Raw genomic sequence first — 23,901 nt, forward strand, 5'->3', positions numbered from 1 at the left:
CAGTGATTAAACATCCTTGGGTTCAATCCCCAGTACCAAAAAAAGAAAATTTGCCTACTTTCTTCAAAGAGAGTCAATGAATCTCCCAGTCAGGATCCCTGAGCCAATGCCATGCAATTCAATTTAAAAAGACATTTTTAGAGTTGGGGTTTGGGATGTAGCTCAGTGGTACAGCATCTGCCTAACATGCATGAGGCCCTGGGTTCTATCGCCAGCACCAGGGGGAAAAAAAATTTACTAAGTTTCTACACTGTGCAGTGGATGACTCCAGGCTACTGGATCACTCTTATTCCCCCTACCTACTTTCTATACTCCAAAAGAGACACACAGATTTCTCTATTAACTATTCCACCAGGGCTGGGATTGTGGCTCAGAGGTAGAGTGCTCACCTAGCACATGTGAGAACCTGGGTTCGATCCTCAGCGTCACATAAAAATAAATAAATAAAATAAAGGTACTGTGTCCAACTACAACTAAAAAATAAATAAAAATAAATAAATAAATAAAAATAAATAAATAAAAAATTATTACCACCATGGCTGCCCTCTGCTCTAGGGTCATTCAGCCCTTGCTCTGCCCATGTCTAATGCAGAAAGTTACCAATACATCCCTTTCCCCTCCCCTTTCCTAATTTCAGCTTCTAGATGAGGTTCTTCCATCTTCTTCCCATTACTCCCCTCTTACTACCCTCTGGAGAGCAACAAAATTTCTCTTAGATTTAAAACTTTAAACATGACTCACTGCTACCCAGCAGGTTATTGGAAATACTGGGATTCTCACAGCTGCAACACCTCTCTGGGAATGGCTTCAGCAAGGGAGCTACCCTGCACAAGGTTATACCCCTTCCCTGGGGGCAACCAACATCAAATGACTGGTCACTAGGGAATATAAAAGGCCTGCACTTTGCCTCACTGCGGGCAAATGTGCACTGCCTTTCAGAGCTCCACACAATGGGCAGGAACCCTAACTATAGTTTAATTTCTTCCTTCTGAGTCCCTTATTCCCTACAGGTGTAGCCACTCTAAGCTCCTCATAAAAATAAATACATTAATTAATTAATTTAAAAAAAACAATTTTGCATGCACATCTCTTGTCTAGAGTTCTCTTTCTGAAGAGCCTTACTTAAGACACAGGTTGTTGAAACATCTCTTAAGTAACTGTCCAGATTCTTAGAACAAACTTGAAACTTTGTTAAAATTGACTTTTTCCTACTGCTTGGGAAAAATGAGAACTGGTCTGCCTTTTTCCAGACAGATGTGCAGGAGATGGACGAGCAGTTTCTGGAATGAGAGAGGAATTTTTCCGGGTTGGTTATGTTGAGTGGGATGATCAGACTGGCAGGTGCCTGCAATTTATCTTCCCATTCCTTATTTAAGTACAGATGACCCAGGGAGATTTGTAGATCTTTGAATACCCTTAAACTAACCCAATCCTGTCCAATAAAATATTCATTACAGAGAAGGGATTCTAAGACCCAATTTCACTCTGTGAGGAATAACTACTTTCTCCTTCTATGAGGTTTCTCATTTATCCCTCTCCTGACAATTTTCTTGCAAGTCTGGAAGCTGCTTTGTGGAATTCTGGGAGTGGACTTGACACCTCTGATTCACAACCACTTCACCACAGGGAATTTGACTAACCTCTCTTGTAGTGCCACCTGTCATACATTCATCTTTCCTCTTGGCTTTGTCTTCTTTCAACTTAGCTGCAAGGTGGGAATGAGGGTAATTCCTTCTCACCAGAGAATGGCAAGTTCCTATTGGGTACCAAGCACTGACCTAGGTCCTTCACAGTATCTCATTAAATCACATAATAACCACACAAAGTATGTACATCTGCCCTCTGCCCCTAACACAAACACCAAGGTTCAAAGAGTTATGTAATCTAATTCCTTGCGATGTGGAACCTCTCCTCCATAGGAAGTGAGACTCAGCCTGGTCTTTATGGGATTGTGAAGTGGTGTCTTAGGTTAATTATAATGTTGCTAATGTTAGTCTTGGTAGAACTTGATTTGATAATGGTCATACTGATTTTACTCCTGAATCTTTTACAGCCTTAACTGTTCAAATGCTATGAGGTTAAAAGAGATATCTGAAGTGGGATGGTCTACAAAATTCTTGTATCACCAGCTGATTCATGAATCCATTAAAGAGATGTTTACAGCATCTTTATTGCTTAGAGTATGTAGGAAGCATTATGGAAGGATTTGAGGGCCCAGTAGTTGAGAGCATAGACTTGATGGGCACAATTGCACACACCTAAAATCCCAGTGACTCAAGAGGATGAGACAGGAGCATCAAAAGTTTGAGACCAGCCTCCACAACTTAGAAAGACCCTGTCTCAAAATAAGATTAAAAAGGCTAGGATATGGCTCAGTGGTAGAGGGTCTCTTGGTTTAATCCCCAGTACCACAAAGAAAAAGAAAAAAGACTTTATTACTTAGTGGCCAAGTGACTTTATACTTGTCCTCAGGTTTTTCAATAAAAAACTGAAAATGAAAACCATAATTTTCAGTAAAATGAAGATAAAAATGCTTGTTTCATGGGAAGGATTTGTTTTAAATAGAATTGTCTGTGTAAAGAGCTTGGTACTTGAGTAACTACTTGATCAATGGTAGCTGTTATCTTATTATAAGACAAAGTAACTGAAGAATAGATCTGGATCTCAGGAAACAGTCTAGGAAAGGAGATAAGATACATACATAGGTAAGTATAGTATCAATTTAGAAAGTGATGATTGATGCAGAGGTAAAAATTATGTACAATCAAACTAAAAAGAAGGAAACCTTATGTCTAGGTAAGGAAGTCAGAAGAGGCTTCATAGATGAAAGAAATTCAAGCTGATGGGTGATATTCACACTATTCAATATTAAATCTGTGATTGGCAACCCTGTTGTAAACCAGTAAACACCAATCAAAGCTTAAAATAATGCCAAACATAGCAGGGCACAGAAGCCCATACCTGTAGTCTCTCAAGTGCTTGGGAGACTCAGGTGGGAGGATCATTTGAGCCCAGGAGTTCTGAGTCAGCCCAGGCAACGCAGGAGACCTTGTCTTGAAAAAAAAAAAAAAAAAAAAAAAGGCAAATAACAAACTACAATCCAGAGTACCATGCTGTGGGGCTGTGTGCCCACTGGAAACAATGATGTGCCTATAAGCTCAACATAGGGCAATACATGTCCAGCCCATAGATCTGCTTCCCAGTTAGTTCCCTGAGGGTTATCCTGGCCCAGGCAAAACAAAGATCTCTTGACTAGTGACCTTAATCAGGACTAGCTCTGGAAAAGATCCAAATTAATGTCTGTTAGTAAGGGATTTACCAAGTGCCTACCATGAATTCTAAACTATAGGTATGGGAATCCCTTCTCCACACAGGAACACAAAACTGACCCCTCAGGGGAGTTTGTATAATCTAGTTAGGATGGTAATCTTAACATACTAAATGTTTTCTAATAGCAGTTGTTCTTTTTCCTGTTTGTAAAAGCAATATAAATTCACTCTAGAAAATTCAGGAAATGATATAGAATAAAAATGAAACCATCCCAAACCCTACTACTCAACATTAACCATAGTTAGCAATTCAAATTATGAACTTTTATTACTCCCCTCACCCCCAGACAAGCATATTACCCCTATCTTCACCTCACACTTACTCATAGGAGGAGGTTCTTAGACGAGTAGATCATATATTTTCCTATTTCCTTTTTCCCTTCTGGCTATGTCTGCCTGGGAATGTGATTTGGCTCAAAGTACAGAGAAGGGAGTTATTTTAAAGCTATTCCAGGTCCTCAGTGCAGCCATCAATCAACAGAGAGCTCTGTAAAGACTGTTTTTTGCTCAGGTGAGGCTCATTGCCTTGTAAGGAGACGAGAAAAGGAGGTGATTGACACAGCTCCCACAGAAAAGTGAAGCTTGATTCCCATTTGGGCAGCGGAGAGGTCAGTAAAAATTATGTTGCATGTGCGAAAATGGTTTTATTCTGTGAATGTATCTCTAAACTGCACTGAAATTTTATGGTTGTTTTGTAGGTTTTGGTCTTTGTTTTGTAGTGTCAGGAATTGAACCCAGGGCCTCAAGCTCACTAGGCAAGATTTATACCAATGAGTAACACCCCCAGGCCTCAAATTGTACTGAAACTGAGAGTTGATATCAACTGGGTATGCCTGTGTATGTGTGCATGCACACGCGCATATGCATGCACAGGTTCATGTGTGCCTGAGTACATGATTCTGGATAACTAAGAAATTCTCATTTTGCTTTCTCACCTGCTGACCTACTAAAGGAAGGCCCCCTGTGGTGGTAATCTAGACCAGACACCCTGAACTAAGAGCCTCTCATAATATTGGCCTGTGTAGTGTTGACAATTTAATTTTCAACATGAAACCAATGGAAGATATGATATAAAAATCTGGAATTCTAGCTTCTACTGAGAGAAAAAGAGAGGGTGGAAGGAGAGGCAGCAGAATAGAGAGAAAATCTGGCAATTTTAATCATTTCTTAAAAATAAAATTAGCCCTTTGAATGTCATTTCCCACCTTCCCCAGCTTATTATTTGTCTTTGGATTTGGAGGTGTGTGTTTTGGAGAAGGGGAGAGGACAGAGTCTTGCTTTGTTGCCCAGACTAATCTCAAACTCCTGGGCTCAAGCAATCCTCCTGCCTCAGCCTCTCTAATAGCTGAAATTACAGGTATATGCCACAGAGCCCAACTTGGAGATTCTTTTTATTATTGTTGTGTTTTGTTTGTTTTTACTTCTATGTAGAAATTTAAAACTTTTTATATAGCAAAACTTATCAATCATTTCTCTCACATACTGAATTTTGCATATTAAAAAGATCTTAGTTGTCTGTGTTGGTTTGCTAGGGCTGCCATACTGAAGCTCCCCAGATGAGGGGCTTAAACAAAACAGGTTTACTTCTTTACTGTTCTGGAGGTTGGAAGTGCAAGATCAAGGTATCAGCAGGTTGGTTTCTTCTGTGACTCCTCTCCATGACTTGTAGATGGTGGTCTTCTTGTGTCTTCACATGGTGTTGTCTGTGTCCTTATCTCCTTATAAGGACATCAGTCATATAAAATTAAGGTCCATCCTCATGATCTCTTTTTAACTTTACCTTTTTAAATACCCTAAATACTCTAATTCCAAATATACTCACATTCTGAGGTGGGCAGTTAGTATTTTAACATATGAATTTTGAGGAAACACATCAGCTTATAACATTAGAAAGCCTTTTTTTTTTTCTGATTGTTTGATTTTTTTTGTGGTACTGAGGGTCGAACCCAAAAGCACTTAATCACTGACTATATCCCCAGCCTTTTTTATTTTTAGAGAAGGTCTCCCTAAATTTTTATGCTGGCTTTGAGCTTTTTTTGCAAGTGTGTGTTGGGGTGGTAGAACTGGGGATTGAACCCAGGGATGCTTTACCACTGAGTCACTTCCCTAGTGCTTTTTATTTTTTATTGTTGAGACAGGGTCTTGCCAAGTTGCTTAGGGTCTTAATAAGTTGCTGGGGCTGGTCTCAAACTTTCAATCCTTCTGCCTCAACCTCCTGAGTCTCTGGGATTACAAATGTGTGCCACTGCACTTAGCTTATTTATTTATAGTTTTTGATGGGCCTTTATTTTATTTATTTATTCATTAATTTATTTATATGTGGTGCTGAGAATTGAATCCAGTGCCTCACACATACTAGGCAAGATTTCTACCACTGAGCTACAACTTCAGACCCTTTATTTTTAATTCTCCCATGTTTTCTTCCAGTACTTTTAGGTTTCTTTTTTATTATTTATTTAAATCTATGATCCATGCAAAGTAAGATGGCACATGTCTGTAGTCCCAGTAACTTGTGAAGCTGAGGCAGAAGAATCCCCTTAAGCCCAGGAGTTCAGGGACAGCCTGGGCTGTTGCCTGAATGATAGGAATGACGGGAAAACACCATTTCTTCAAATATATAAATAAATAAGTGACCCAGCTGGGATTTGTTTTGGCATAAGAAATGAGATAGGAATCCAAATTTTTTTGGTTTTTAAAGATAGCAAGCTAAATGTTCTTACTCCATTTATTTCCCTCCAATTATTGAAATTCTGTCTTTGTTTTATACTAAATTCTCATATATTTTGGGTCTACCTATGGACACTATTTTATACCTCTAATATGTCTATTCCTGTGCCATTACCAAATTCTAATTATAATTTCTTTATATTTTAATCTTTGAGATCACATCTTGCCCTGTTTTATTTTTTCAGAATTTTCATCACTACTTTTGTATATTTACTTTTCAGTAGATGAATTTAGGAAAACTTTACATTGCTTATATTATTGAGAGACAGCATTGTATACCCCTCTGTAATGCTTGAATTTTTAACCATGTACATGTATGTGTGTGTGTGTGTGTGTGTGTGGTGCTGGGACTTGAACCCAGGGCCTCATGCATGCTAGGCAAGCACTCTACCACTGAGCTACACTCCAACTCTACATGAATTATTTTTATGACTAGGAACATATTCATTTTTACTCTTTTTTGGGGGGGGTGTACCGGATTGAACTCAGAGGCACTCAACCATTGAGCCACATCCCAGCCCTATTTTATTTAGAGACAGGGTCTCACTGAGTTGCTTAGCACCTCACCATTGCTGAGGCTGGTTTTGAACTTGCTATCCTCCTGCTTCAGCCTCCTGAGCCGCTGAGATTACAGGCATATGCCACAGCACCCAGCTCAGGGAATATAGCTCAGTTGATAGAGTACTTGTCTCGCATGCAATCCCCAGTGCCACACACACACAAAAAAAAATAGGGTTGAAGGTTAACTTCAGTGGTGGAACATGTGTGTAGCATGTGTGAGTTCCTGGGTTTAAACCAGTACACACAAATATATAAATGGATAGATAGGTAAGTAGATATAGATAAAATAAAAAAATAAAGGGATACAGCAGAGGTAATCAATGGTAGCAAAGGTGAGTTTATCTAGTGAAGCCATTTTGAAGCTTCTTAAAATCTCCACTCCACAATCATAACTTCTCTTTTGTTTGTGGCTAAGTCGTGCTTTCCCATGGTTAGAATAAAATCGATTTAGCAACACATTTTGACACAGTCTGTGTGTTATATTAATGAAAAATATTAGTTCTCCCCTCTGCTCAGTCTCATTTCTTTATATTGAAAAGCTGCACTCCTCTCTCAGAGGCTGTCTAGGCTGAGGGAGACTGACTGTGAACTTGGCAGTTTTCCCTAACAGTCTCTGGCCAAAACTGTCATTGTCTGGCTCAACTGAAAAGGGTCAGGTTTCCAGTGACAAAGGAGCTGCTGCTTGGGATCCTCTTCCAGTCTCACCAGCAACCAGCTGCTTTTCTCTCCCAGCTCAAGTGTCTTTGCTGCCCCTCCTGCAGCATGCAAGCCTAAGGGGAGATCTACAGCAAGCTGGCACCTTGAGCAGTCTTTACATCTTTAACGTAAGTGTGGAAGTGCATTGGGAGTTACACTTCTCTTCAAGAGGTCATTTAGTTGACTCTTGGTTCCCAGATTAACTAAGGTCTGTATTTCCTTTTCTGTCCCATTTTCTTCCACTCATTTGCTCATTTACATGTGAGACTGATCATAGTATAGTACAGTGTAAGTCAGAGCCTGGTCATCCCATTAGCTTTTCACCTTGGAGTAAGAACTGACGTCATTACAGTAGCCCATTTCCAGTTCTGCATGATCTGTCCACCAACCCTCCATATCTCCTCATCATTCACTCAACTCTAGCCCCAGTGGTCTGCTTGCTGTTCCCTCAATGCCTGGAACACCTCAGATAGCCACATGTTCTCACCTCCTTAAATTATTTATGGAAATGTCACCCATCAGTGTAGGAAGACGGTGTAAATAGAGAAGATGGTCCTGGGACTGAGCCCTGCATGGTTTAGTTACTTCACATATCATAGTATTAGAGTTTGAATAGAAGACCAGGAGCCTGCCAAAAATGAGCAGGAAAAACGCTCAGAGACCTAAGAAGAGGAATACAAGGAGATTGTGGTATCAATGAAGCCAAGAAAGGAACTTGAAGGTTCTGCCTGGTGTGGTGGCACAGGCCTGTAATCTCAGCTACTCAAGAGGTTAAGGCAGGAGGATCACAAGTTCCAGGGCAGCCTGGGCAATTTAGTGAGACCCTGTCTCAAAGTAAAAAGGGCTGGAGATGTAGCTCAGTGGTAGAGAATTTGGCTTAGCATGCACAAGGCCCTGGGTTCAATCCCCAGTAAATTTCCCCCCACCAAAAAAGGTGAGAATTCCCAATTATGACAAATGCTGCTGAGAGATCAAGTAGAAATTTCCAGAACACTATTCATATGTTCAATTAATCCTCAAGCAATATATTAATTATAAATATGACAAAAGCCATCTCTCAGTGGAGAGACAGGGAGAAACCTAGAGAGAGACGAGGAGTCAACAGGGACAGGAGTGAGGGAATGGTAAGAGATGGAGTGAATTAATGACATAGGAAAGGGAAGGGATACCAAAGAGCAAAGTTCTTGGGAAGTGGAGAGGAGATGAGGCCTGGTACTGGGCGTAGGGAGGAGAATATTCATCTCAAAGCTAATGAAACTGAACTCTTGGGGCTCTTCACTTGCCTGGACCCCTTTCAACAACTTTTTTACTTTTTCTTTGGGTGGGAGTGCTAGGGATAAAATCATGGACCTCATGCATGCAAGCAAGTGCTCTACCACTAAGCTGCATCCCCAACCCAGGGCTATTTTTTTTTTTCTTTTTTGGTACTGGGACTTGAACCCAGGCATGCTCAATTACTGAGTCTCATCCCCAACCCTTTTCACTTTTTTTTTTTTTTTTAAATTTTGAGACAGTGTCTCACTAAGTTGCTTATGGCTTCATTTAGTTGCTAAGACTGACCTTGAACTTGTGATCCTCCTGCCTCAGACTCCCAAATCCCTAGAATACAGGCATGCACCACCACACCTGACCAGGACTGACTTTGATAAGACAAGTGCTCCAGTATTTTTCAAACTTGAGGGAAGAAAGGAAAATAAAACAACCAAAATTACTTAACTGGCATACAATATATATCAGAGGAACCCATGGAAATTCTGTCCTCCAGTTTGAGAACCACTAGGCTCCTTGAGACATTCATGTACCTCACTGGGAACCAGGAGGCCTTCGGTCAATGTCTGGCTTCACCTGCACCATGTAAGCTTCACCATGTTAGCTTCATGGGCTGGGACCTATACAATACCTTGGGGCCCAATGCTTGGTTTAATGCCCTGCTATCAGTGTCTTGAAATTTCTCATAATATTTGAATAAGGGGCCCACATGTTCATTTTGTATTGGGCCCAGCAATTTCAATATCTGGTCTTGGTCAAATGATCTTGTAGGGATATATTATGACCTTGGGCAAGGTGCTTGACTTTTTAAAAAATTGAGATATAATTCTCTACCATAAGTTGAACTATTTATGACTTGATTTCCTCATTTTCAAACACCATAATAAATTTCACTTCCTGAGTAGGACATGTGATAATGAAAGTAAAGGTCTGTGACCTCCTCCAGTGAGGTGACTCTTTCCATTAGGTATGCTCTCATACTTGTTGCATACCACTACTTATCATGCAGTGGTTTCTTGCAGCTGCTGGTGTGGCATTTATTTTATTTTATTTTTCATGCTGGGGATTTATTGGGGATTGAACCCAGGAGCACTTAACCACTGGGCAACCTCCCCAGCTCTTTTTATTTTTTAAGACAGGGTCTTGCAAAATTGCTGAAGCTGGCTTTGAACCTGCGATCCTCCTGCCTCAGCCTTTGGGACATTCCTATTCTTAACTAACACTAATGTGATTTTTTTTTCCCTTCCTTTTCATACCCAACAAACTTTTTGAAATGAGACCTACATTTATCAATCACATTGTGCTCTTTTCCAAGTGGTCTCTGCTTGCTAGGGTTTAAATCTATAAGTGCTTCCCCTATGTGGGAGGAAGAAGTGATACAAATTCAAGTTGCAATTGAGGAATGTAAGTGTTTTGGGTCCCCTTCTCTTTATGAAAGTGCATAAAACAATAGCTCCACAATTAACAAGAAAAAGGAAAAAAGATACCCAGTTTGTCCCTAACATTTGTGTGGCCCAAGACACGAATACAGATGAAAAAACAAATTATAAACTTAATATTTAAAATTTATAAAATTAAGCTAACAAATTGTTAAAATCTTATTTAACCTTGAAAAGTATGTTTTCCTGATGTTGGCCAAGTTTAAATTGAGAGTTTTGGGCAGGGTGTGGTAGTGAATGCCTCTAATCCTAATGACTCATGAGGCTGAGACAGGAGGATTGAAAGTTCAAGCCCAGCCTCAGCAATTTAGAGAGACACAGTCTGAAAATTAAAAAAAAAAAAAAATTAATAAAGGCTGGGGATGTAGCTCAGTGGTAAAGTGCCCCTGGGTTCAATTCCCAATACCTAAAATAAATAAATAAGTAAAAATTGAGAATTTCAGGGCTCTTTGGAGTTCTTGCTGCTGGAACATGATTGTGGGAGGTGAGACAGATTCTGGTCTTGTCCACTTCTCTTCCCAACCCTGGCTCAGAAAATTTTAGAGGATTAGAGAAAAGTAGTTGCAGAGGGATGGAAGGCAGAGGGAATCAAGAACTTTCACACTTCATCCTTGACCTGAGCTGAGTTTGAGGACATCCTAGATTTTATTATTATTGTGGGGATTCATTCCTTTGTATTGGAAAATACTAAGCCCTATTTCAGGACTTCTATGACCCCACCAGGAGGGCTTGGGTCAACTGAAGAAAGAACTCAGGTTGTTCTCTGGTAGGCTTGCCTCACACACCACTGGTTCATTCTCACCTACCACTTAATGTTCTTTTCCAGGAATGGCTGTCCCACAGCACCAGTTTCCTTTCAGGGCAAAAAAGCAAGACCCAAAGCAAAGTTCAAGAAGGGAAGCAGAGACCAGCAGGAAGTTTTGAAGTATGAACCCCAAGACACTATTATTTTCTAACCACTTCACAGTGACATCAGCCTATGTTGCTCATAAGAACAGACAGAAGTAGGTGCTTGCCATTTGGACATGAGGTACATGTTGTGGAGCCTAGAATTTCCAGAGGAATTTGTGGTGAGGAGAGAAGTGGTGGTGTGATGAATGGCTCTGAGTTTCCACCCTAAAAGAATGTTAGACTACTATTGTCATCAGCAGGTTCGTAAATAGAACTTAGCTCCCGATAGTTGTCTTGCTTTCTAGTATTTTTATGAAAGAGATAATAAGAAGCAAAGGGAACTTCCAGGGGACATATTACAGCTAGGTGGAAAAAGCTTTCTTTCTCTCTTCATTATTTATTTGGCACTTGGGATTGATCTCAGGGGCACCTAACTGCTGAGCCATATCCCCAGCCCTTTCTTATTTTTATTTATTTATTTTTAGAATGCATTTATTTTGTTTATTTTTATGTGGTGCTGAGGATCGAACCCAGTACCTCACATGTGCTAGGCAAGCACTCTGCCACTGAGCTATAGCCCCAGCCCTTATTTTTATTTTGAGACAGAGTCTCACTAAGTTGATTAGGGCCTCACTCAGTTTCTGAGGCTGGCTTTGAATTCATGATCCTCTTGTCTTAGCCTCCCAAGCCTTGGAAAGAAGCTTTCTTAGGATAAAGCCCAGACAGAATAAAGCAGAGCCAATAGACTCAGGAAGACGTGAGCATGAGCAATCTGACAACAGGGAGCCATCCCTGCTGGAAGTTTAGGAATTCTGATAAATAGAGCTAATAAACTTTCCCTCACTTTTTTTTTTTTTTTTGGTCTAGTTTAATTTGGTATTTTGATCCATTTGCTGTTGTCAACAATATCAGATATGTTGTAAAGAAAAGAGGCTGGGGATATAGTTCAGTTGGTAGAGTATTTACCTTGCATGCAAAAGGCCCTGGGTTCAATTCCCAGCACACTACCAAAACAAAAAGAGGATTATTTGGATTCAAGATTTTGGAGGTTTAAGGACTTGTATCTGGTGATGACCTTCTTGCAGGTAGAGTCCACAGAGACCACACAGCAAAAGTCAGGGAGGACCTCTATGCACGTGTGTCTCTTCTGGTCTCTCCTTTTTCTTATAAATCCATTAGGGAGCTGGAGGTGTAGCTTTGTTGTAGTGTTTGCCTAGCATGGCGAGACCCTGGGTTCTATTCCCAGCACTGAAAAAACAAAAAAGAAGTCACTAAGATTCAATCATGGGACTTCACCCTAATGATTCTATCTAATCCTAATCGGTTCCCAAAGGCCTCACCTTAAATCAAAAAAAAAAAAAAAATTTTTTTTAAAGTGCCTGCCTAGCAGCTAATTTCTTTCCCTTGTAGGAGTACTTTAGCACTAAACTACCTCCCCAGTTCTTCATCTTTTTTATTTTGAGACAGGGTCTTGCTAAGTTAGGGCCTTAACTGGGTTTCTGAGACTGGCCTTGAACTTGCTATCTTCCTGCCTTAGTTTTGTAGTTGCTAGGATAAAGCGTGCACCACCACCCTGGCTCCATTTATTCTTTCTTACTCTACAGCTAATGAGGGAAAACCTAAATAAACCCCTTAGCTTCACTTGTTCTTAGTTGACTTAAAAATAACTAATTTTGGAGGTCACACAGCTGGGTGATACATTATTAGTTTCTAACCAGCTTTGTTATAGATAATACCTCTGACGTGTGAGTTATGATGATAAGAGTTGCCTAGTTACTTTTCAGGGACTGAAGGCCACTCTTGCTGAAAACCCTGATTCTTCTATTGGGCCTGCAGATGTCTGAAGGATGACTGGAACAGGATGAAAAGGCTTGGCCTCTCTGCCTTGCTACTTTGTTTTTCTCCTTTTATGCCTTAAGCTTTGTGGTCAGAATGAACTCAGTTTTGCAGGTAGATGTGCTGATCATTTAAGAAATGTTTTGTCCAGAACTATAAAACAGGGTTAATCTAACCTAGACTTGCCTGGTCTTTCTTTTCTTTTCACCTTTCAAGGCTAAAGACACCTGCCAGCAGCCATGACAGGAAGCACCAGACCATGGAAGGAGTTCCATCTGTTCCCAGAAAGAATGTGACTATTCCTCCCCATTTATTAATCTCTCTCTCTCTCTCTCTCTCTCTCTCTCTCTCTCTCTCTCTCCCNTATAGGAATTTATCATCTTCTCTTTGCGTGGATAAGTTTTTTTTTTTATTTTTTGTAATTTTATAGCTATAGTATTTTCCATCCCAGGTAAATATATTTTATTGTATTTTATATGAAACTTTTTTATAGTTTGAACTTTCACATTTAATTGCTTAATCTACCTAGAATTGACCTCAGCATATGAAGTGAGGTAGGGATATCATAATTTTTAAATAAAGGTAATGAGGTTTCTTGGTAATGCTTACTAAATAGTATATGGTTTCCTGGTCCATTTTTACATCAGCCCTATTATCTGTTTTTTTGTATTGTTGAATTTGTGTATGGGTGTTTCAAGGTTCTCTCTTATCTTTCATTTATCATTATTTCATTCTTTTAATTAATATAATATTTAACTCATAATACTGAGTAAGTCAAGACTGACCCCATTTAACTTACTTATTAAAGTTTTAGTTATTCTATTATTTCTTTCATATAATTTTCGTTCAACTTTACATGTCTCATGGAAAAAGTCTATTATTTCTGCATGAAATTCTTTGAATTGATGAATTCTTAAGTCAGAATCAGTGAACAAAATCTCTCTCTCCACTTATTTGAAGTTACCAATCAAGTTTTACACTTGCCTCAGTAAAAATATTACACTTTTTTGTTAATTTTTAGATATATTTAATGAATATTAATGAAGCAAATAATTATAAAATGGCACTTTTAACTGTCGTTTTAGGTCTATTGAAATGCAATTAGCTCAATACAGTTCAAAACCGTTCTAAAATATCTTACTACTTATAAATCTCTTTCGGATGATACTGTGGAGTTTTCAAAGAAATATACAATCAAATTCAAACAATCTTATCTTCCTTCTTATTATCTTCATTTTTTATTCTTATCATCATATCATACTGAAATATAATGAGGATTCATTGTACCTTATGAATTTATATCAGATATCATTCTATTTATTGGAACTCTAAATTGAAAATATTTTTGTTGTGTAGGTTTTGACTTCTTTTATACAGGGAACATTATTTTCATATAGAAGGTATTACATACCCCAATATACCTTAAATATAATTCTTTTTAAATATTTATTTCTTTTTTAGTTGTACACAATGCCATTATTTTTATTTATTTATTTTTATATAGTGCTGAGGATCAAACCCAGCACCTCATTGCACCAGGTAAGCACTCTACTGCTGAACCACAACCCCAACCCTAAATTTAATTCTTGATATAAGAATTAATTCTGAATGAAAAGAAAAATGTAATACCCCTCCCACTCAAATGAGAGCAAGTGACTATATATCCTTTGAACAATTTTTTATTGTATTTTAAAAAATATCTATAAGCAAAAATAAATTTCTTGATTTCTAATTTAGGAAAGCCCCCCCACCCCCTCAGGGTATAGCCTTCTTGACACCCAGTTATTTCTTCAGTTTTATCCAATCATGTTTGAATAGTGTCAGCTTAATAAATGGTCAAGGAACCACATGTGTACACTACTCTGCCCCCTGCATTTGTTTTCTAGTCCTCTTCTTTATAGAGATTTTCTAATATTATGTTAATTACAGTATATTATCAATTGACCTGATATAGACAGACTTTTTTTTTTTATCATTCCCTTGTTTAACAACTTCCCTTTTATATTTGAGCCAAAATCTCTTCAATTTTATTATGGGAAAAACTCATGCCACTGTAAAGTGAATCTTTCTTTCATTAACACATTTCTTTATTCTTGATGTCTTATTCATTTAAAGTTCTATGTGACATCCTTACATATGGCAGCTTCTTTCCCCAGTCACTCATTATATTTCCAATACAGAGATGTCAAATCATGGTACATGGGTGATACTCATATGTTGTGGGTTGTGAAATAAGAAATCTGGTCATTATGGTTTTCAACATATTGTAATTATCCAATGATAGTGGAGTTTAAGTATCAGGAAAATTCTTGTTGGGAAAAATGGGGGGAAACTGTCAGTAGTTAGTGACCAGTTTTTCACACTATCTTCTGTCTGGTTGGCCTGCTTCCCCAGTAGTAATACTTGACTACCTATATACACCATTTGATTTTCTTATGGTTGTTGGTGTACCTCTCAGTGTTTGTCTTTTAATCTCTCTCTCTCTCTCTCTCTCTCTCTCTCTCTCTCTCTCTCTCTCTCTCCCTCCCTCCCTCCTCCATTATTCCTATCCCATAGCTGTGATTCCTCAACTCCCTGGAGGGGAGAAGCTGATTTGCCAGGAGAGCTCTCACTTCTTCATTCTTTAGCCACTGAATAAATCACTTTCTTGCCAGGCCTGGTGGCACACGCCTGTGATCCCAAGGATTCAGGAGGCTGAGACAGGAGGATCACAAGTTCGAGGCCAGCCTCAGCAACTTAAACAACTAAATTTCTTCTCTTGGCACTTTCTCTTTGAGTCACTGGCTATATCAAGCAGCAGCAGAATCAGATCTTTTCTTGGTTACACCACCACGTGCCAGCCACCATCAACACACCATCTACCCCCCGATTCAGTTACCTGAATTTCTCCTGTTATGTAAGGAAAGCAAAGAAAAGCTATATATAGTTCATCAACCAACTGATAATAACACCCAAGAAAAAGGGAATATTGTCTTAATTACATGGTCACACACGAACACTTCTAGAGTATAAGGTACTAGGATAGATACAAGGCAGATGTGGGGAAGAAGAAACTCTTCCCTCAAGAGTATATGAAGTAAATTGGGACATAAAACCTAACTAGTATCCAAAAAAGTTTTAAAAAAGAAAATACAAGCACTTTGGGAAGTAGTTCGACAGTTTGGTTCCTCAAAAAACAAAATAAACAAAAACAAGACAAAAAAGCCATGACATTATTATTAGATTCAGCAATTCAATTTCTAGAGTTAAATAAAGATTATAAGAGGCCATTGTTTTGGATTGAGCTCCTGCACAGACTGTGCTTAAGATAAAAATAAAGTCACTCGTGCAAAATTCCATGTCACCAAACTGAAACTAACTTGTCCATCTGCCCTTCCAAGGAATGGAAATATTGAGAAATTGAGAAATTGGGGTTAGAGAGATAACAGCCACATTTCCCAAACAGGCCAGTTCAACTGGCGTGAGAATAAAGTTCCCTCTGCCATAATCCTTACACAAAAAAAGTTAACCTAAAGTAACCTGATGTTAGCCAATCAGTTATTTTTCTATTGTTTTGTCTCCCTGTCCCTGCCTTACAAGGAAATTATCTTTGAAACGACCAAATCACATTTTGTTCTTTGTTTCTGCCTGTCTTTGTGTATAAAACCATTTTTTTCTACTCAGCCCATTGGAACACTTAATCTATTTTATGGAATAAAGTGTTGCCTGATTCTAGAATTGTAATTTTATCCTTTGACACTAGATGTTTACTTAGTAGAAACAAAAACATGTGTCTACAAGAAAACTTGCACATGAGTGTTTACAGCAGTACTATTCACAATAGCCAAAAGGTGGAAACAACCCAAGTGGTTATCAACCAAGGAATGGAAAAAATGTGATACATCTGCTGGGCATGGTAGCACATGCCTGTAATCCTAATGACTCAGGAGGCCAAGGCAGGAGGATTGCAAATTTAAGGCCAGCCTCAGCAATTTAGGGAGGCCCTAAGCAAATTAGTGAGACCTTGTCTCAAAACTAAAAATGAAAAGGGCTGGGGATGTGGCTCAGTGGTAAAGCACCCTTGGGTTCAATCCCTGGTACAAAAATTTTTTTAAAATGGTGCATCCATATAACAATATTATTCCATGGGATATTATTCATCCAAAGAAGTGAAGCATTATGGGATAGTTGGTCCTCCATATGCCCAGGTTTCACATACATAGACTAAACCAATCACAGGGGGAAAATACCCACCCTCCAAATTGCTTCCATATAGAACATGTGCTCACTTTCCCACCTATATCATTATTCCTTAAGCGATGCAGTACAGCAATTATTTACATGACATTTACATTGTTTGGGGTTTATAAGTAATCCAGCCAGGCATGATGGCACACACCTATAATCCCAGTGACCCCAGTGGCTTGGGAAACTGAGGCAGAAGGATAGGAATTCAAAGTCAGCCTCAGCAACTTAGCAAGGTCCCAAGAAATTTAGCTAGACCCTTCTCAAAATAAAAACAAGAAAGGACTGGGGATGTGGCTCAGTGGTTAAGTGCCCCTGGGTTCGAACCCCAGTACCCCCCCCAAAAAAAAGTAATCTAGAAATGACAAAGTATACAGGAAGATTTTATAGGTTATATGCAAATACAGTATCATTTTATACAAAGAATATATATAGACTGTGGCGGGCAGGGGGCAGGGCACCTAGAACCAATGGCCTATATATGCTGAGGGAGAACTAAAGTGAGAAACACATTTGGATGCCAGATGTGGTGGCACATTCCTGTAAGTCCAGCTACTTGAGAGGCTGAGGTGGGAGAATGGCAAATTTGAGGCCAGTCTGAGCAACCTAGTGAGATCCTGCCCCAAAATAAAATTTTAAAAGGGCTGGGGGTGTGGGTCAATGGTAAAGCACTTGCCTAATATATTGCAAAGTCAAAAGGGAGAAAGAGAGAGAAAGGAGAGATTTTGTCTTTGTTCCCAGTTCCTGAAACAGAGCTCCTAAACTCCTTGGAAGTCATTAAGTGATAGCGGTGCTATTTGTTATTCATAATGAGTTCCTTTCAACCATACCAGGGTCTAGGATGGGAGCTGGTGTGCAAGTCAGAGAGTTGGAACTGTCAGCCCTATTCCCCATATTCTACTTCCAGGGAGGGGAGAAGAACTGGATATTTCAATTCAATCACCAGTCAATGCTTTAGTCAATCATGGCTATGTAACGAAGTCTCAATGAAACCCCTAAATTATAGTGGTTGAGGAGCTTCCAGTTGGTGAACATATTAAAATGCTGAGGGAAAGGTGTCCTGGAGAATCATCTTCCTCCTTACCTTGCCCTATGCATCTCTTCCACTTATATGTTCCTTCCTTCCTTCCTTCCTTCCTTCCTTCCTTCCTTCCTTCCTTCCTTCCTTCCTGTACTGGGGATTGAACACAGAGGTGTTCTACCACTGAGCTGCTTCCCCCAGCCTTTTTTTTTTTTTTTTAAATTTTGAGACAGAGCTCGCAAAATTGCTGAGGCTGGCCTGAAATTTGCAATCCTCCTGCCTCAGCCTCCCCAGTCACTGGAATTACAGGCATACTTCCCCATGCCTGGTGAGTTGTATCATTTATAATAAACTAGTAGCAATACATAAAATGCTTTTTGGAGTTCTATGAATCATTCTAGTGAATTATTGATCCTGATGGGACATCATGGGAATCCATGAATTTGTGGTTGGCCAAGAAGAAATGCAGGTAGCATGGGTACCCCATTTGTAGCTGGCATCTGAAGTGGAGGCAGACCTCTGGGACTGAGCCCTTAACCTGTGTGATCCGATGCTGACTCCAAGAATTAGGTCAGAATTGAAGGGAACTGTAGGACATCCAGCTCATCTCAAAGAATTGAGGTCAGGAAGAAAGAACCTCAGAAGTGTTGATACATGTTACAACATGAATAAGCCCTGAAAACATTCTGCTAAATTAAACAATCCAGACATAAAAGGCCACACACGAATGATGCATTCTATTACCATTGAAATGTTCAGAACATGCCAATATGTAGAGTTAGAAAGCAGATTAGTAGTTGCCAGGGACTAGGAGCAGGGTAGGAGTTTCGGGGTTGGAAGGGAGTTACTACTAATAAATATGGTTCCTTTCTCCTCTTCATACTGGGGTTTGAACCACTAAGCTACATCCCTAGCCATTTTACTTTATTTTATTTTTTTATTTTGATACAAGGTCTTGCTAAGTTGCTTAGGGCTTTGCTAAATTGCTGAGACTGGCTTCAAACTTATGATTCTCCTGCCTTAGTCTCCTTATTTGCTGGGATTACAGACATGCACCACTGTGCCTGGTCAAAAATATGGGTTTCTATTTGAGGTGATCAAAATATTTAGAAATTAGTGATGGTGATTGCATGGCTTTGTGAATCTACCCAAATCCACTGAATTGTATTGTACACGTTTCAAACAAACAAACTTTAAAAAATAAAGCAAGGAGATAGCTATATTTGCAAAGTTATCACACCAGCTTTCCAAATAGAACAATGCTTTGTAAAAGAGGCAGGATACTGACAGAGAAATTATAACTCCCAGTCAATGGACAGTGATTTTAAAATAAGAGTGGCTATTTCAGATTCTTGTCTTCTTTTAGTCCAATACAGAAACCGTGTGTTTCTATCTTAATCACATTGCCAAATCCCTACTGAATCCTAAGAGTAAATTCCTCTTAGTCTTATATCCCTGGTTGCAAGAAATAATTTGTTCTTATTTTTTGAAAAACAAAACAAAATAATAACAATGACAAAAGAAAGCATATCAAAAGGTGAACGCTTATATATTAGCTTGTGCTCTTCCTGGAAAACAAGTTCTGAGACCAAGACTTGAGTGAAAGTATTAGGGGGAGGGTAACCCCATGGAACTGGGGAGAATAAAAATTGGGAAAGAAGAGAAAACCAGTTTATAGGTATATTCTCACATTGCTCATTTAGGAAACACACTTTATCACTTTAGGACCTTCTGAGGAGCCATGTAGAATGGCCCCAGAATTTCCCCCTTGATGCAAGGAAAGACTTGTTCCTGCCCCCATTGGTCAAGATTTGCTTCCATGAGGCACTGAATCCCCCCTGCACTGCTAGGTTGTATATGCATGAGTGATGAGTGGGTTTTGTGGGCATCCCCTACTTTGGGCTCTGAATTCTGTGGCAGAACACAAGAATCATGCCCAAGAAAAGTTGGTTGTTGGATTGGGAGTTATCTCAGTGGTAGAGCACTTACCTAAGCCTAACATGCTTGAGGTCCTGGGTTCAATTCCCAGTACCTTAAAAAAAAAAAGAGTTGGTTGTCTCAGTAGTAGCTGGAGTAATAGTAGACCAAAATAGGGCTGGGGGTGTGACTCTGGTCAAGTGCCTCTGAGTTCAATCTCCAGTNGAGAGAGAGAGAGAGAGAGAGAGAGCGCACCTGGGAAAGAATAGTCTTTTCAACAAAAGCACTGGGAAAATTGGATATCTACATATAAAAGAATGAAGTTGGATCCATACTTTGCAGCATATATAAAAATTAACTCAAATGATCAAAGACCTAAACATAAGAGCTAAAACTATAAAATTCTTAGAAGAAAATATAGGGGAAAATTTGCATGGCATTAGATTAGTTAATAATTTCTTGTGTATGACACCCAAATCACAAGCAATTAAAGAAAAAAAGAAGATACACTTGACTTCATCAAAATTAAAAATGTTTGTACACCAAAAAATACTATCAAGTGAGTAAAAAGACAATCCATCAAACAGGAGAAAATATTCCAAGTCATATATCTGATAGGGATTAATAATCAGAACTGTAAAGAAATTCTAACACTTAACAGAGTAGCCTCAGTCAACTGCCAACCTGAAATAACTTCTCAAAGCATTGTCACTATCACACTGTGTAACTATGGATGCAGCCTGTTATGGTTTGGATGTTAGATGTCCCCAAAAGCTCCATTGTGTGAGACAATGCAAGACATTTCAGAAGAGAAATGATTAGATTGTGAGAGTCTTAACCCAATCAGTGAATTAATCCCCTGATTGGGATTAACTGAGTGGTAATTGAAGTGGTAGGGTGTAGCTGAAGGAGGCAGGAATTGGGGCAGTGGCTGTGGAGTATATATTTGTATCTGGCAAATGAAGTCTCTCTCTTCTTTCTGATCATCTTGTGAGCTGGTTCCTCTGGCACACTCTTCCGCCATGATGTCCTGCCTTACCTGGAGCCCCAAGGAATGGAGCCTGCTGTCTATGGATTGAGACCTCTGTAACCATGAGCCCTTAAATAAATCTTTCCTCCTCTCCAGTTGTTCTGGTCAGGTCTTTCAGTCACAGAAGTGAAAAAGCTGATTAAAACACTCCCTTTGATGCACCAGTGAGAACTACCCCTTTGAAACTGATTAAAAAACAAAACAAAAACCAAGCATAGGACTTGAATAGAAATTTCTCCAGAAAAGACATGCAGATGGCCAATAAATATATAAAAAGATGACCTGTCACTAGTCATTACGACAAATTAAAATCACAATGAGTTATCACTTCAGACCCATAAAAGGATAGCAATTATCAAACAAATAAAAATACAAATGTGGTGAAGATCTAGAGAAACTATAACCTTTATGCATTGCTAGTAGAAATGTAAAATGGTGCTGCTGCTATAGAAAAATTTTCTGTGGTTCCTCAGAAAGTTACACCTAGAATTATCATGATTCAGCAATTTCATTCCTAGGTATATATCCAAAAAAAATTGAAAGCAGAGACTCAAACAGATACCTATACACCAATGTTCAGAGAAACATTAGTCACAATAGCCACAAGTTAGAAACAATTTAAATGTCTATCAGTGGATAGATGACTAAATGGATAAGTGAATAGATAAATTAATTATGGTGTATGCATACAATGGTTCAGTCTTGAAAAGGAATGAAATTCTAGTCAGGCATGGTGGCATGGGCCTGTAATCACAGCTGCTAGGGAGAATGAGGTAGGAGGATTGCAAATTCAAGGCCAGCCTAGACAACTTGACAAGACCCTATCTCAAAACAAAATTTGAAAAGGGGCTGGAGATTTTGCTCAATGACAGAGTGCTTACCTCGAATGTATGAGGTCCTGGGTTCAATTCTTGGTTAAAAAAAAATTCTGATATATGCTATAATGTGGATGAACCTGGAAAACATGCTAAGTGAAATAAGCCAGACACAAAAGGACAAATATTAGATTATTCTATTTATCTGAAGTAGAATAGGCATATTCATAGAGTGAGAAAGGAGATTACAGGTTACTGGGGCCTATTTAATGTGTGCAATTTCTAGTTGGGGTCATGAAAAAGTTTTGGAAATAGATATTTGTGATAGTTTTGCAACATTGTGATTGTATTTAAAGTCACTGAATGCACACTTAAACATTGTTAAAGTGCTGTTATGTTATAAATATTTGACCACAATGCAAAAAGAACACTGAAAACAACAAGAACAAAAACTAGAGAAAGGAAACAACATTGAAAATACTTTAAAGGAAATCCCCTTTAGCAACATCCAGGGAAACCTACACCATTTTAAATTTATAAGGTGATTTTTTTTGGGGGGGGGGGGTGGCGGCGCACTGGAAAAGGGAATCAGGTGAATTGAATTGATGAGCCAGACAGGTAGTTTTCACCTGTGCATCAAATAGGGCCTCCATGGTTACAGTGCCTGGTTGGGACATTGCTATGAGAGAAGTCATCTCAGAGTGGCAGTTGGTTGGAGTTACTTTGAAACAGAACCCCAGTGAAGCTTAAGTTTCCTCTTGATTGTTTGTTTGGCTCCTCTTTCATTGTCATGAGCCAAGGCCATGGCCAGAGCACCACCTGGCATCCAAGGAATCAAGAGAGACTTTGATCCATATCACAGTGTCTCCTCAGCTTCTATCCCTGGCTGCTAGAATCCTCAGGCTGATACCTGCCTATTGTTCCTTCTGTCATCTTTGCTTTCAAAACTTCAGTCTTTGAGCCCTTCTAGGCATTTTTTTTTTTTTCCCTCCAGAGCTGCTGAATGAGGCTTCAAGAACTGTTTTTCTGGTTCTTCCTGTTTAACACCTGCTATTGTAATTGCCCTCTTAGAATCACAACAAATGGTTTTTCCTTTTTCCATTCTCCTCTGGCTGTGGCACAGAACCAACTCCAGCTGATGAGCAAACACTCTTCCTCCTTCTGCTTTGAGATTATCTTTGCAGGACACAAGCAGTGCCTGTCACAGCCACCACATAGCAACACTGTGGCAGGCTCTCCTGCATTTCACATTATTTCCCCTAAGAACTTCCAACTCCCCTCCCCTCACTTGCCCTCCCTACCCAGGTCTTGTTAAGTTGTCCAGGCTGGTCTTGAACTCTAGTTCTCCTGCCTCATCCTCCCACATAGCTGAGATTCCGACTTCATCTTCTGTGGTTCTTCAAGGCTTTATCTTCTCTGGTCACATACTTTAGGGAAAAATTCATCTCTCTCTCCTTTCAAAGCTTACACTGAGCAGGATTTTGGATATACTATCATCTTCAGAGAGTTGCATACACAGGAACAAGTTTGAGAAATGTTAAGTGTTCCCCTAGTTTTTGTGTTTGCATTTTTAAACTATGGTAAAAATACATAACATAAAAGTTACCACCTTATGAAGCTCAGTGGTAGAATGATTACTTATAATGTGCAAGGCCTTGGATTCAATAACCAGCAGTGAAAAAACAAAACAAAACAAAACAACACATCGTAATTATTTTTTCTTTTCTCTCTCTCTCATTTTTTTTGTGGGGGGCAGCTACTGGAAATTGAATCCAGGAGTGCTTTGACACTGAGCCATATCCCCAATCTTTTTTTTTTTTTTTTTTAATTGGGGAGAGAACTCAGGGGCCCTTTTCATTTTTTATTTGGAGTCAGGGTTTCACAAAGTTGCTCAGGGTTTTGCTAAGTTGCTGAGGCTGGTCCTGAACTTGCCATCTTTTGCCTCAACCTCCCAAGCTGCTGGGATTACAAGTGTGTGCCACGGCCACCACACCCAGCTCATCTTAATCATTTTTAAGTGTGCAGCTCAGGGCTGTGAAGTATACACATTGTGTGCAACTGATCTTCATAATTCTTTTCATCTTGCAAAACATTAAATAATAACTCCCCTTTCTCCTATGTCCCCAGCCCGTAACAACCACCATTT

General features: G+C 39.2%; 1 protein-coding gene and 1 non-coding gene across 21 annotated transcripts in view; both read right to left on the reverse strand.

Moving 5' to 3' along the window:
* The window catches only part of Erc1 (ELKS/RAB6-interacting/CAST family member 1), a 1,605,700-nt gene that overhangs the window by 829,058 nt on the left and 752,741 nt on the right, over positions 1 to 23,901 (reverse strand). The gene's annotated exons all lie outside the window — the stretch shown is intronic.
* Positions 6,392 to 6,466, reverse strand: Trnaa-agc. Its single transcript has one exon. It is a non-coding gene; the product is annotated as a tRNA-Ala (tRNA).

Source organism: Marmota marmota, unplaced genomic scaffold (assembly GCF_001458135.2).
Source record: "Marmota marmota marmota unplaced genomic scaffold, marMar, whole genome shotgun sequence".
Lineage (NCBI taxonomy): Eukaryota > Metazoa > Chordata > Mammalia > Rodentia > Sciuridae > Marmota > Marmota marmota.